General features: G+C 38.8%; 1 protein-coding gene across 34 annotated transcripts in view; it reads right to left on the reverse strand.

Annotated features, from left to right (window-relative positions):
• DTNA (dystrobrevin alpha) overlaps nt 1-15,659 on the reverse strand; it is a 355,193-nt gene that overhangs the window by 247,752 nt on the left and 91,782 nt on the right. For 9 of the 34 annotated variants that reach the window (XR_005791653.1, XM_040479098.1, XM_040479095.1 and 6 more), the window contains exon 1: nt 8,934-9,182. The exons of 1 other annotated variant lie outside the window; for it this stretch is intronic. The gene's annotated coding sequence lies outside the window, so the exon portion shown is untranslated. Of the gene's footprint in view, nt 1-8,933; nt 9,184-9,309; nt 9,404-15,659 lie in introns of those variants that run through there. 24 more of the 34 variants (XM_040479109.1, XM_040479112.1, XM_040479111.1 and 21 more) reach the window with 12 other exon arrangements.

Raw genomic sequence — 15,659 nt, forward strand, 5'->3', positions numbered from 1 at the left:
TATAACACACACTCTAAAAAAAAAAAAAAGTGGACATTTTGTTCATGTTAGTCTATTACTCTTCCTCTTGCCCTGAAAAATTCCGATAGATGGTAACTTTAGTAGAGAATCTTTTGAAACCCACAACTTATTTTTCCTTTTTAAGCTTTAAAGTTTTTGAACTTAAAGGAGGTGAACAAAAAAAAAAATCAAGAAACAGATGTTGAAGAGTTCTCTTCGTGAGGTCTTCGTAAAGAAAGGATAACTAAATCGTATAAGTGAATAATGTGTAATCATATTCTAAAGTGGAATAACAGTTTTAGACGTTTGAATGAAATGGGTAAAATAGTACATATCCCTGTGGAGTTCTCGATTCTGATGAATGTAGTCAATCTTCTTATTTGCGGCTGCATCACAAATTATATGCCCGAGTGAAGCCAAACAAATATTATTGGATGCCCGATTAATTTCTGTTGGTGCTTAAAACCAATGCCATTTATCAAGAGAATAGAAAGTAGCCAACAGCAAAGATAATTTTTGAAGTCCTTTAAAATTCTTAGCTTTATATTCCCAAAATATTACATGAGCTGCCACATTATCACTTTGAATTATTAATACAGTGAACAATGGGTGACTTAAATGAGAATTTACCAAGGGTGTTAACATGTGTATTAAAAAGTATGTTAAAATATTATATATATACATATATATTGGTATTACAAGTTAGTTTGAGAAACACTGGGTTCAATAAAATCAAACTTTAAGAACCCTTAATGCTGAGGCATCTGGGTGGCTCAGTCGGTTAAGCATCTGACTTATGATCATGATCTCAGGTTTGTGAGTGTGACACTCACGTCGGGCTCTCTGCTGTCAGCAAAGAGCCTGCTTCGGATCCTCTGTCTCCCTCTCTTTCTACCCCTCCCCCACCCTCTCTCGCATTCTCTCTCAAAAACAAATAAACATTAAGAAAATTTTATAAAAGAACCTTAATGCTAAGGATCACCTAAATCTCTGAGAGAGGGATCTGGTATCCAGCATTTTCCAAATTCATTTGACTCAGGATATTCATCTTTTTTTTTCCTTTTTGTATATAGCATTTCCTGGAATTGTTCTTTCTAAGAACATAAATTGGATTTGCTGATTTAAATTATTATCTGGAAGGCCTTAGAACACTTGCTATTTAATAATTTTCCAATTTTCAACCATCTCATTAATCTTTGAATTCTTCAGTTTTGCCTTGTTAGTGCTTAAAACTAAACGCAAAACAAAAAGTAGAGTATCGGAGTGGTATAAATCCTACTCAAAATGATACATTTCTAACATGTAACATACATCATCATTCCTCTGGAGGCATTTTCCCTAAGCGTAGTACTTTTATTTTGCCTTTTGGAAATGCTGGGGGCTAGGACTGTAATGGATTATACTCCATTGCCTTTTTCTCCATTTTTTTGTGCTACAGATGATCAGTTCTTACAGATGGGAAAGTATGAAAGTAATGTTTCACTTTTGCTCTCTACAATCTAGAGGAATTGCCCTATCAGAGGCTCTTTTCTCTTCCCAAGGCTGTTTATGGACAGGACTCCCTGAGACAAAAAGTGTAAAGACAGGTAAAATGTTAGGATTCCAATCGGTTGGAAAAGCAACGATGGGAAAGGTCGCAGGCACCTGGGAGATAGCAAAGATTTAGAGATCCAAAAGCCTTAGCGGGGATCAGCATCGAAGGATGAAAAAAGAGAAAAAAAACCCCAACAGCATCTGATCACAGATAATTGCCTACATATTGCCCAGGTACATACTCAGAGTTATCCAGTAGCGCCCCTTATCCATGGAAATACGGTCTAAGACCCTTACTGGAAGGCTGGAACTGCAGACAGTACCGAACCCTCTATCTACTAGGATTTTTCCTTTAGGTACATACCTATGATAAAGTTTAGTTTAGAAATTAGGCACAGTAAGAGATTAACAATAATAATAAAATAGAACAATTATAATAATCTTCTGTAATAAAAGTTATATAAATGTGGTCTCTTTTTGCCTCTCAAAGTAATTTATTGCCCTGGACTCATGCTTCTTTTTGTGATGATGTGAGAGGATAAAACGCCTGCATGAGGAGATGAAGGGAGGTAAGAAACACAGAGACAGGCTACTGCTAACCTTCTGACCATTCGTCAGAAGGAGGACCAACTGCTCTGGATCCCGGTTGACCACCGGTAATTAAAATCATGGAAAGTAAGCCATGGATAAGGAGGGAATACTGCATAAGACCAAAGTCCAGATCCCTGTTCTTCTGGGGGCTTTGTTCTTCTTGGGCCCACCTATCATTCATTAGCATGGAATTTATTAGAGGTCCTCAGAAACATTCCAGCTCTTTCTCTTTTCAGGCATGTGATAGGATTGTATTCCTCACCCAGCTGAAGTTAGGTGTGATCGCATGGCATGCTTTGGCCAAGGAAACGTGAGCACAGGGAACACAGGTCACTTCCAGGTGAAAGCAACAACGTGGGGAAGGGCCTGAGGTCAGGCCAACCCTCCATACATAATTCGCATGAGTGGGAAGGAAACCTTGGCTTTTATAAGCCATGGAGATTTGGGGGTTGTTACCTCCAGAAATCAAGCATAGTAATATCTATCTGGAGCACTTCCTATGTCTGTATCTTGGTTTGATCATGTAAAAAAGAAAATAACATATGTCTCTTACCTACAAAATAGTATAAAACATTGGATGAGGTTTAGAACAGAAGTGTTACACTTCTCTGAAGTGTTAAAAACAACATCTTTCAATGAGTAAATATGTTGCTACAAATGTGTGGCAATGAACAGTCTAAAACTAGGAAGTTCACATGCATTAGAAGATAGATTTCGTTCAATTAATCTACATCTCTTAATACAATTAGTAAAGACATCTATAGTCTTGAACTATGATTAATTCAGTGAATTCATCCCTTCAGCACTCATAAATCTGTGTGCTACTACATCACCTAGGAATGGAGTACAAAAAGTAAAGTGAGACTGAGAAATAAAGTTAGTAAAAATAACTATTGCCCTCTTTAAAATACACAGAGCTTTAGAAAGTTTTCATGACTCAGGGCATCTCTGAGTCACCTTTATGCCATATTTATTTTGCAAGAATGCAAAGTTCAACTCTATTTATGCAAATAAATGTGTTTATATTTTATATTAAGATACAACACAGTTTCCTATGTGATAAAAATACATGTTCAACTTTTTAAAAAATAATCTGTTTAGGTCTCTTTAAACTATTCTATAAAAAAAATCTGCTAAATAGAGATTAAAAAAAATTAAAGTATTCCCAAGACCCCTAAAACTTAGCTTTTTGAACTTCTAAGAATTTACCCAAGGGGTACAGGAGTGCTGATGCACAGGGGCACTTCTACCCCAATGTTTATAGCAGCACTTTCAACAATAGTCAAATTATGGAAAGAGCCTAAATGTCCATCAACTGATGAATGGATAAAGAAATTGTGGTTTATATATACAATGGAATACTACTTGGCAATGAGAAAGAATGAAATATGGCCTTTTGTAGCAACGTGGGTGGAACTGGAGAGCGTTACGCAAAGTGAAATAAGTCATACAGAGAAAAGACAGATACCATATGTTTTCACTCTTATGTGGATCCTGAGAAATTTGACGGAAGACCATGGGGGAGGGGAAGGGGGAAAAAAAGGTAAGAGACTCTTAAAGACAGAATAAACTGAGGGTTGATGGGGGTGGGAGGGAGGGGAAAGTGGGTGACGGGCATTGAGGAGGGCACCTATTAGGATGAGCCCTAGGTGTTGTATGGAAACCAATTTGACAATAAATTTCATATTAAAAAAAAACTTTGCTTTTTGACAGGAAAATACTAATTGCTAAAGAAAGGCAAAGTGATTTTTTTTTAACAAGTATGGAGATTAGCATACATAAATTAAGAATAGAAATTAAAGAATAGAATAAAGCAATTTGTTAATTACATCCATTGTTTTAACATGACATGCTCCAGTGTCAGTGTCCAGTGAAGGGGACTGAATAAATAATTTCTTACTCTAGACACAAGGTAGGAGCTTGATCGAGATTTACTGAATTAATAAGACAAATTAGCTCAGCTACTTGAAAGCTATGATTTAAAATCAGCCAATTTTTAAGAATTAGTCTTATTTTTTTTTTACAGATGAAGTAAAAAAGAAAAGGCCTATAATACTATATTTTCATATTTTGTGTTAGAGAAATCTAGGTTCTCATCTAGACACTGACCTAAAAAAATTATATTTAAGCTTACTCATTTTTGAGAAGAGAGACAGAGTGTGAGCAAGGGAGGGTCAGAGAGAGAGAGGGAGACACAGAATCTGAAACAGGCTCCAGGTTCTGAGCTGTCAGCACAGAGCCCGATGCGGGGCTCGAACCCATGAACTGCCAGATCATGACCTGAGCCAAAGTCGGACGCTTAACCGACTGAGCCACCCAGGTGCCCCTAGACACCGACTTTAAACATTTGATTGGATTCAAAGATTTTGATTTAAAATATTTATTTACTTTTATTTAAAATAAATTTGACCCCATCCATATTAGGGCTTTTTTCTTTGTGGAGGTAGGAAAGCCCCATATGAGAAAAAATACAAACCATGTTTCTTATTTTTCTAAAAATGAGGTGTCAGCATATCATAATGTATGATAAATTTATAAATGATCTGAGGAATATGACATTAGTTAAACATCCTGAGAATTAATAAGCTATATTTCCTCTTTCTCTGGTTCCCACCAACAACATTCAATTTTTAATAATTAAAGGCAGCGCTGTTTGTTTTTTTTTTAATTCAGCATAGCAAAATGAGACTAACATTTACATCGCTAAAGTTTTCTAATGAAAATTTTCAGCCACCCTTAAGATTTAAGATCACAATGTCCTATCACATAAGCAACCAACTGCTTTCCTTCTAGCATCACATTGTGATCTGAAAAACCATCAGTGTTTTCCAATGGTTCAGATTCAGGCTATATGCAGTGAGATTATTTTGATCTAGTTGTGCCCCATTACTTTTTTCCATTGGTGTTACCCATGATTATGGGCTAGATCTGTTGAAACATGTCAGTTTTTCAATTCTATGACTTTCCTCTTTATTGTGAATGTCTCTGACAATATACGGGTAATTTATCCTACTTAAACTTCTATGATTTGTCTTGTTATCACAATGATATTATAGAATCTCACTTGGTGAAAATGTAAATAGATGACCTCCCCTCTCCCCCAAAAAATAACCAAAAACACACACTCATTTTTAACTGACTCTACTTGACATAGAGGAGAATTAATGATCACTATTCCAGACAAAGAGTCTAAGGTCAAAATAATGATGTTTAGAATGAAAAACAATAAAGCAAAAAAGAAATTGTTGTGAAGAAAACTTCCTCATAATAGTTGTTTGTTATTCCTTAAATGTAACTTGGTTTCTATGTGCCCGTTACTGAGAATTCCAAAATGCACAAGACAAGAATAGTGGGTGAGCTGTACACGTAAAGGATGTACAGTGTAGGTGACTTACGAGGTCAACCTTGAAGAAGTCGGATTTAACCACAAAGGAGATGAACAGTGGGTATTCTGGGGGGGAAATGTAGGTAGACTAGCACAGAGGTATGACGTCCTATGGAATATTCTGGAGGCAGAAATTATGCGCGATTCAAGTGTTAGTGAAAAAGCCAGTGAGGTAGTAGACGTGGTGTTGGACAAACAGGTTGAGGCTTTGTGACAGGCCTTTAAGACATACTAAGGGCTTTATTTTGGGGGAAATGGTGAGTCACTAGGGATTTTTAAGTAAAGGAGCAATCCACTCATGACTATGATTTTGAGAAGACAAGTGTGTTTGGTCCCAGGATGGGAGAGGTGTTGGGGTGCAGACCCTAGGAGCAGGAGAACAACTGGGAGACCATCGTAATGCCCAAGTGAGATGCTGAAGAACTGAAGTGGAGGGGCTGCAAAGGGAACGGAAAGGAAGGAATTTATTTAAGACAATGTCTTAAACGTGGTGATACTGGATAAAGGCCAAGAGAAGGCAGGAGGAGTCAAGGTCAACAGCTGACAGCGATGGTGGTGGGGTGGATTAGAGAGACTGAAGAGATGACTAAGGAAAGGGGCCAGCCAGGGACACATAAAAGGACTGCTAAGTATCGTTGACAGCTCCAGTAAGGCTGGGAAACACGAATCCTCCGTGCGTTTGCAAATTTCTCCAAAAGCCCACAGCGAAAACTAAAAATCAGAAAAACTACCCGAAATCATCAGTGATGTTAGCAGACCGCTTGATACCTTCTCTAGCATGTGTATATATTTATAAATACATAAAATGACCATAAAAGCAGTACAGTGAACTTCCCTTTCTGGTAACAGTAGTGAAATAATTTCGACTGACACTCCCACTGAGGTAACTGAAGATATTTAAAATATAAAAACAGCAAAGAGCTTAATAGGATGGCGAGGTTTTCACACAGAGAAATTTGGAAGGCCAGAGCTCAAGAGAGGAAGCTTATCTTTGACAGCTTTTGCCCTTGGGCATAGGAGTATGGGGGAGAAAAGATCTGTGAAAGCAGCCGTGCTTTGAGCAACCTCACAGGTTTTGTGAGAAGGGCAAAGCCTGTGGTCCTCAGGTGAGGGCATTAATAACCGAACACAACTTCAACTTGGGATCTCAAAAGGCCGTAGCTTCCTTTATGGTAGGAGTGAACCCCAAATACACGATTCTTCACACAGATTTGCAGCCTTGCTTCTCACACAGGGGTGATTCAGGAAATCTTAGCTGCTGCACTTTGACAAAGATAATTCTGGTCTGATATTGCCCCCGGGTGCCTGGCAGAAGCAAAGTCCTTTCTGGGGGAGAAACCTCATCACCACTAGGTCTCAATTTATTCTTACAAGTGATTTTTAAAATACAGTTCCAACAGATAGTCAAAGATATCCAAGCAACCAAGAAAATAAGACACCATGAGTGAGAACTGGCAGGAACAATAATAATAGAAACGAATCCAGTAACACTTGAGATACTAGAATTAGCAGACATAGATTATAAAGCTACACATAGCATATTCAAGGAGATAAAGTGCAAGCTTGACAAATTTCAGCAGGGAACTTGAGTGACATTGATAGCAGCAGAGAAATATTTGTCCTCCCCCTTCCCTGTCAACACTATTTGGTCTCGTGGTTTAAAATTCTTACATTTTAGAATTAAAATTTTTTTGTGTTCTTTTTATGGCTTTCTTTTGACACACTGAAAACAAAAACCAAGCCCCATACTGAAAAGCCTGATACAATTTTAGCTATATGTATAATTCAATCAGAAATATTTAGTTGAGTAAAATGTAAGTCTACCCAGAAGCGTTTGTGTGTGTGCATGTGTATATGGTAAGCACACACATACTTGCACTCACAGATTTCTTGGAAACACTTCTGATTTCTGCCAGGCTCACTCCTACTGTCAACAGGTCAGGACCAAGCTGGATAAATCAAGGTGCATAGGAGTCAATGTCACCAGGGAGAATTTACAAAGGTACCATCCACTTGTGGAGACGCGGAATGAAAATTCACGGCAACTTTCTTGGAAGATAGGTCTTAACAGCATGAAAAGGAGGGTATTGCAGTGATATTCATCAGGGGTCCAGAAAGAGAAGGAGGACTGGAAGCGGAGACGGAGAGTGGGCAGAGAAAGGGGGGTGGGGGCATCAAAACTGAGCCCTGCTAACTTCACATTTTGTTTTGGTCTTGCTAGATTGTTCGATAGTTGTAAAATCAAGTGATTCTATCAACAAATTGCTCACTTTTCATTTTAGAAGAGTTACGCAGCATATTAGTTATTCTTATCAAAACTGAAAGACCCACGTGAAGTCATTCATTGTTTGTACTTAGTTTAGCCAACTTAGTTCATTAGAATCGGGTCTATTTGACATAGCAAAACTCAGCCAGTTACATCTAACAACTGTTCAGTCCCACACTGCAATAAGAACGTCAGCAGATTTATTTTCCCCATATAAAGTAGAATTTCCAATTCACACCATGTCCTCTGTGACTATTATGGACAGTATTTATTCAGAAGGAATGCTGTGCAAGTTTGGGAAAGCTGTCTCCAAGAGCAGAGCCGAGAGGTCATTCGACAAAATAAGAAACAAAACCTATACATGGTCAAAACATGAAGAGAACTGAGGTTTGTCATTCTCTCTTTTAAAGAAGAAAGTTCCAAAATCCTTAAAACACAGCGTGGTAATAGCAAATTAGACAACTCTCCCTCCTCCACCCTCAAGTTCCATATAATCAGTACGCCTCCATTCACTTAGCAAATATCAGCTTTTTTGGAGGAAGAGAAGCTGCTTGGAATTAATGAGGCAACATCAAAAAATAACTTCTATTAAAAAATTGTTCTCTTCAATGGAAAACTGCCTTTTTTTCTAATTTTCTTTTAAAATAGATTATCTTCTAAGGCTCCTATTCACTTCATCCCACCTTTAGACCACCTCTTTTTCCCTCCTTTTATTTAGTTTTCCTTTTTCACTTCTTAAACTAGGAAGCACCGTTGCGCCAGGCGAGGGAAGTAACCCCATCTCACAGTAAAAACAGTTACATCCAGTGGTATCATAAACACGGTAACATTCAGTGGGTGTTGTGACACACAACCACTGACATTGTAATTCAATAACTGCAGGGTGTTTAAGGAGTTAACAGAGAAAAATGTAAGTAAGGGTCATAAAGCAAAACTGAAATTATAGACATGCAAGGTACATTTCAAAACCAAGCTGAAATGCTCTAGTTATTTCTGCTGCATAACTTAAAAAAGGCCAAATAGCTCAAGAAAGGTAAGAGAGTTACAGTCCCGGAAAGTCTTCATGATCACTTTTTCATTTACACAAATAAAAAGAAAAATTCCACGTTAACCTTCCCAGAGAAGCGAGGCACCTTAAAAGCCAATCTTTTCACTTACCCTAGAGTATGCACATCATGAGCTCCTAAATCCTTTTAATTCCAGGACATCCAGAACATACATGAATTCTGAGCACACTGACTTCAAAAACAAGCCCCGACCAAATTGTTAATTACTACAGAGATCATAACAGAACTCTCTGAAATTCTAGGGAGAGATAGGAGCTTAAAATCCAGCTTCTAGATCCTGGTGTATACTGTGTCTATCTTTAACTTGAAAATGATTTGGTTTCACATTCCATTGAAGTCCCACTGGCAGATGCCTTTGGTAAGCTCACCAATGGCAGGCTTTCAAATGCCCTCCCTCCACCCCCTCCTTCCTCTGACCGAGCTTCCGCTGATACATCTAATGCCCATTTACTCAGCTGTCTTTTTACCTGTCTCTGCGTGGGTAAAAGGAGATGCTTTCATTGATGGCTATTACGGAAACACTTGGAAGCTTAAGGCAGCCCGAGGACTCACTGTGCTTTCCCTCCTGCCATCCCCTCCCCCTTGTTACTGCCAGAAACCAACTGACTTCCAAACTTGGCTGTCTGAAAAAGAATGTTCTCTGATTGGCATTCCTGGAAGCAGAAAGGAAGGCAGCTCAAGTTTTGTTCTGTGGCTCCCTCTGTGTGAAAAACTTCCCCAGGTACACATAATACAAACAAGTAAGTTTCCTGGATTTTTTTTTTCCTAACTTTGAGGAGAATGGAGTGAGTATTTGGGGGCATGACAAATATTTTTGATGTCATATAGCATTTAAGTTTTAATATCCAGGGGCGCCTGGGTGGCGCAGTCGGTTAAGCGTCCGACTTCAGCCAGGTCACGATCTCGCGGTCCGTGAGTTCGAGCCCCGCGTCGGGCTCTGGGCTGATGGCTCAGAGCCTGGAGCCTGTTTCCGATTCTGTGTCTCCCTCTCTCTCTCTGCCCCTCTCCCGTTCATGCTCTGTCTCTCTCTGTCCCAAAAATAAATAAACGTTGAAAAAAAAAAAGTTTTAATATCCACATATAATTTTACCTACAATGGCTACGCATGCAGAAAAAACAAAACAAAACAAAAAAAAAAAAAACAAAACAAAACAAAGCAAAATGGCAAATGTTGTGTTAAAAGTTGAATTTCCTTATTAGTAAATGGGTTGGGACCCTTCAGCAGAAGAAGCAGTCACGCTTCCTGCTTGACAATATTCTGGAACGCAGCTGTTCACTCTGTGGCTTTTCCATGAGAGAAAACCTTCCTCATAAGAACTGTGGAAAAACTGATTTCAATTATCCTATATTTTATATCGCAAACAGCAGGAGAAGAGAGCGCCAAAGACTCTCCCCATTGAGTCTTCTTTTCCAGGACTGTCTTGCAAACTTTGGTGAAGACTGGTGAGGACTATACGCGCACACACACACACACACACACACACACACGTGAACAAAAAAAACTGAGTGACTGGAAATGAGACAAAGATATGTTTCCTCAAATACAATCAGATAAGGATTAATAATGGACAGTCCCTTCAAAGAACTACTAATAAACTTGTGTTTAATACTTATTTACTGGTCACCGGGACCAAAAGATTTGCTGCTGCTGCTGCTGGAAATAACTTACCTCTCATGTTCAAAACAGTGAATTTATTGTATGCCATTTTATGGACGAGACAGCTTCTTGAAAGCTCTGATAAAGGATTTATAATTTCAGCAATCAGACAAACCACAACCTATGCATTTTGCCTTTCCAAATCTCATCTGGCTGTGGCTGCTAAGTCCAGGCAAGTGGCAGCTGGCTGGACTCACGGGTAGTGGTGTGGTTACAGCTGCTCCTTGTAACTTGTACAGACATCTCAGAAATATTCAACAGCAAAGGGTTGCGTCCAAAAAGAAAGCTTTCACTTTGTTTGTGGTTGGTCTCTGATCTCGGTGGTCTGGTACCATATCCGAACAAGACCATGTTAGGGAACCATGAGTGAAATCTGATTAACTGGCATCACGTTACCAGTTTACTCTGGTGATTGTTTATTCCCATATAGATGGGTGTCCTACCAGCTTGTTCACTCCTTAACCTGTTATTAGATGTTCTTAAAAAAAAAAAAAAACTATAAGAGGGGCACCTGGGTGGCTCAGTCGTTTAAGTGTCTGACTTTGGCTCAGGTCATGATCTTGCAGTCCTTGAGTTTGAGCCATGAGTCAGGCTCTGTGCTGACAGCTCAGAGCCTGGAGCCTGCTTCGGATTCTGTGTCTCCCTCTCTCTCTGCCCCTCCCCCCGTTCATGCTCTGTCTCTCTGTCCCAAAAATAAATAAACGTTCAAAAAAAAAGAAAATAAAAAAAACACTCATCCTCAAGGCTAATGGATCGTGTCAAAACACATGTGAACTAGGATGAGAGGACAGGGTTGGAGGCAGGCCGTCTGGTTCACATTCAGCCACACTACTCGCTTCTGTATCTCTTGACTGAACGCTAGCTGTAACTGACGCTCAAGAAATGTTTTTTTGAAACTGAAGAACTAACTGCTTTTGTGAAAGTATATGTTCTAACTTATGATTACATGTTGGCTCACTGCAGATATAGTTATATATTTTGCATTTATCTTAATGGTCTGGGGAAAAATATCTCTTTTCAAGCCATTAACCAAAAGATTCTATGAAAGCTATATTAGGTACTGAGTACCTTTACTGAAGAAAAAATATCATAAATGTTGTATCTGTGTGATTAGTTCTCAAAACCAACATGGCAAATATTGCTAAGATCATTTCTGTTGAGCTTACTGGCTTCTAAGAAAAATAGAGAGAACAGGAAATGTTAGGTCCTTCAAATATTTCATATTAGCTAGTGAATTGGAATAGTTTTCTTTATTGAATCGCTATTGGCTATTCCTTACAGTGCAACATTTATCAACCAGGTATCTTCTTGGGTTCCCAACTTTATCTCCCCTTATATTTTCATCTATGCCAATCATGGAAATTTTATTTAAAAAAATTTTTTTAATGTTTTTATTTAGTTTTCAGAGAGACAGAGAGCAAGTGGGGGAGGGGAAGAGAGAGAAGGAAACACAGAATCTGAAGCAGGCTCCAGGCTCCGAGCTGTCAGCACAGAGCCTGATGTGGGGCTCGAACTCGTGAACCGTGAGATCATTGCCTGAGTGAGCTGAAGTCAGGCTCGCCAAATCATGGAAATTTTAGAACAGCTTTTGCGTTAGTCCGACTCCAAGGTCGAGTGAACACAATGGGAATTTTTTTTCTTCTTTTTTTTCCACCTAACCTTCACAAGGCAATTGATAAGATTTATAATTGCTAGAATTTAGTCTTTATCATGAGTAAATGTTATTTTTCTCTGTCATAAGCACTAACATGAGAGTTAGGATTTGATCAGAAAAACAGCTTCCAGGGCTGGCTTCCAAAGAAAACTGGGCATGTAACAGGCAAATCAAATACCCTTGATTTACCATGAACAAGCAGTTAATCTCTGCTCCATTCTCCAGAAATAGACATATCAGCACAGTTCTGTGGATGGCGAATGCTGGTAGCAGGCTCTTTGCAGGGGTGAGTAAGCTGTTCAAACTCAGATCTCAGTTGATCGGTAAGGCATCCAGGCATACAAAGAATCAGATTAACGGAAAGCAAATGGTCCCCATTATTTTTTCCTTGCTGGTATCCTTAAAAGACTAGCATACGTAATATTCTCAGGATAATGGTTTTCCAGATGATTTTTTGGTCTTTTGCATGTAATTTATTTTTTTAATATATACTACTTGCAATACATTATATTTGTGTTCTCCCAAAACCCACATATTGAAACACAATCTGCAATGTGATGGCATTAGGAATTGGAGCCTTTGGAAGTTGATTAGGTCATGAGGGTGCTGCCCTCATTAATGGGATTAGTGCCTTCCAGAGAGACCTCCAGAGAGCTTCTTTGTCCCTTATACCATGTGAGAACACAGCAAAAAGATGGCCGTCTGTGAAGCAGGAAGCAGGCCCTCCCCAGACACTGAATTTTTGAACGTCTTGATTTTGGACTTCCAGCTTTCAGACTGTAAGAAATAAATTCCTGTTGTTTATTAGCCATCTAGTGAATGGCATATTGTTATGGCAGCCTCAATAGACTAAGACACTATACAAAAATGGGGGGGGGGGTTTGGGAGGATGAGTGGTGAGTAGTTATTTTTTTCCTAAGGAAAAATTAACAAATCCAAGCTGCAGTTGTTTGAAAGTAATTACAATAGACACTCCCCAAGAAAAATTAGAAAACTATACATTACAAAACCCACTAAAAAATAGAGGCTCTAACAGCAGATATGGAAGACATTCAAAACAGCAGCATGTTATGTATAATCTTATTAAATTCCAACCAATTTAAAAATTGGATGAAATGGGCACTCATTTTGAATGTCTAGGGGGTGAAAATAGCCCTAATTATGGAAAGGGCCATATGTTAAATACACTAAATATAACATCATATTTGGTAGAATAACTGGGAACAATGATACTTTTGATGACAACAGAAAGACATGGGCTAATGCTTAGGTTAAAAATCAAAGCATATAGATGTACATGCACCATGATTTTTCACTATTTTGGAACTTCTGTGGGCATTAGGAGGAAAGGCAAAAGCTAGCAGGAATCCTATCAAAATGATTTATGAGTACACACACTCATACCCCAAAAATATTCAAATAAGAACGGTTGCAGACCTTCCTCATTCTCCTTCTGGTCTTTGAAAAGGCATCTCTATTTCTCTTCTCTGGGTCTGTCAGATGGTAGGAGGATTGTTGGCAGGGGAGTGGGAGGGGCATGAGGAGGCTCTCCAATGTGGAAAGAGACAGGGCAGAAGCCAAAGGGGGCTTATGTTAATTGTCAGAAGGTCATGGAGGGAAAATACCCAAGAACAGGAGTGACTTAAAGGAACCAGTGAGAACGAAGGAAGAGAAGAGGGAACAGAATGTGGCAGGAGAAGCAGGCGCCAGGGTGTAAGCCAGACTAGGGAGAAGAATCTTTGATGAAATAGACTTGGAGGAGAGCAAAGTTTAGAGGGGAAGTTTAAGATGTCTGGCCCTAGGATATCTGGCTGCGTAGTTTGTTATCTCTTCTCATGAAACACTTAAGATAGGCCTTTATACTTTTCAAGATCTGGTAGTGTCACCTTTCTGTGTCTTTTGGATACCACATGATATTGACATCGATCTTAAACGAATAGATACATTTGGTTACAGAAACATTTTTGAAAAGTCAATGCTAATTGCTTTGTCTTGTTATTGTGGTTGCTAAAATTGGTTTTCTTTGGTATGGCTAGGAAATCATCTACACCCTTGTCTAAATAAACTCTCTTGATCACTTTCCTCCACTTGTATTTTGTTTCCTGTATCTCTGTTCCCAAGATGGGTATCTATTACAGTCTCTTGGGACGAGCTGTATATGTAAAATGACCAACCATTCCAATTTTACTGGAACTGAGGGTTTTCCCAGTATGCAGGATTTTGAGTCCTAAAACCTGGAATGTCCTAGGCAAACCAGAATGAGTAGATCATTCTCCATATGTAATCCAGCACTGTTTATGTTATATGTATGCTTTTGATAAAAATTAGTCTTTTTTTTTTTTTTTTAATTTTGAGGTATTTGGCCCAAGTAGAAAGACATTCCAAAAAAAAAAAAAAAAAAAAAAAAAGATTTCTTTTGCCTTTACCCCTGGCAGCCATGCAGCATGGGACAGGTCAAACTCCAAAGGCGACCACGTCTTCATCTTTATACTGAGAATAATAGTATATATTTCAGAGATGTTGTCAACCTCAAATGAGATATGCATGTAAAACATGTAGAATATGTAAAAGATATAAAATGAATAAATCTACATTTTAGATTTTCTTTTATATAAAATTATATGTAGTTATTTTTCAGAGAACCTTTTAGTTATGTTAGGTTGAGAAATAATAGAAGTCCACAGATGAGTCCACTTCCTACTGTGTATGTGGGGCAGGGAGAGATAGATATTGGTGGACTGAGGGAAGAGCTTTCTCAGTAGCGTCTGTTTCAACATATGATTTTTCCCTAGATTAAACTCACCAAGATAAGGATGTTTTGTTTTTGAGAGGCTCTATAGCCAAGGAAACAATCAGTACTCCGTATTGACAAAAGATACAGGTAATTGTCTGCGTTAAAAATAAATATTTATTCTGTATCTTTTCCTTCAACCTGGGGTAGGAGCGTTTTTCTATGGTGGGACCAAAATCAACCCAAATTAGAATGAAATCATTAACATATCCATCCCTAGACAAAACTAGAATGCCCAAAGTCATCCTTGGGATAGAAAGCCACCCCCTGCTGTACCATTCATTTGAACGCTGGGGGCACATGACATACTTGATGCCTCTTTTTTTTTTTTTTAATTTTTTTAACATTTATTTATTTTTGAGACAGAGAGAGACAGAGCATGAGCAGGGGAGGGTCAGAGAGAGGGAGACACAGAATCCAAAATAGGCTCCAGGCTCTCAGCTGTCAGCCCAGATCCTGATGCGGGGCTCGAGCTCACGGACCGCGAGATCATGACCTGAGCCGAACTCGGACGCCCAACCGACTGAGCCACCCAGGCGCCCCACTTGATGCCTCTTAAGAAGTGAGAGTATAGTTTGGTTTGGGAGCGAAACTAGAATTACTTAATGTCATCATTTGAAATCTGTGCAAATTTTCATAATGGTAAATCCAATCCATATTTGAAACCCAAACAAACCGGTTCTACTCCAAGCTTCTTGAGTTAGAAATGGGACAA

The sequence above is a fragment of the Herpailurus yagouaroundi genome, unplaced genomic scaffold (genome assembly GCF_014898765.1).
Source record: "Herpailurus yagouaroundi ecotype Mexico unplaced genomic scaffold, PumYag 142, whole genome shotgun sequence".
Lineage (NCBI taxonomy): Eukaryota > Metazoa > Chordata > Mammalia > Carnivora > Felidae > Herpailurus > Herpailurus yagouaroundi.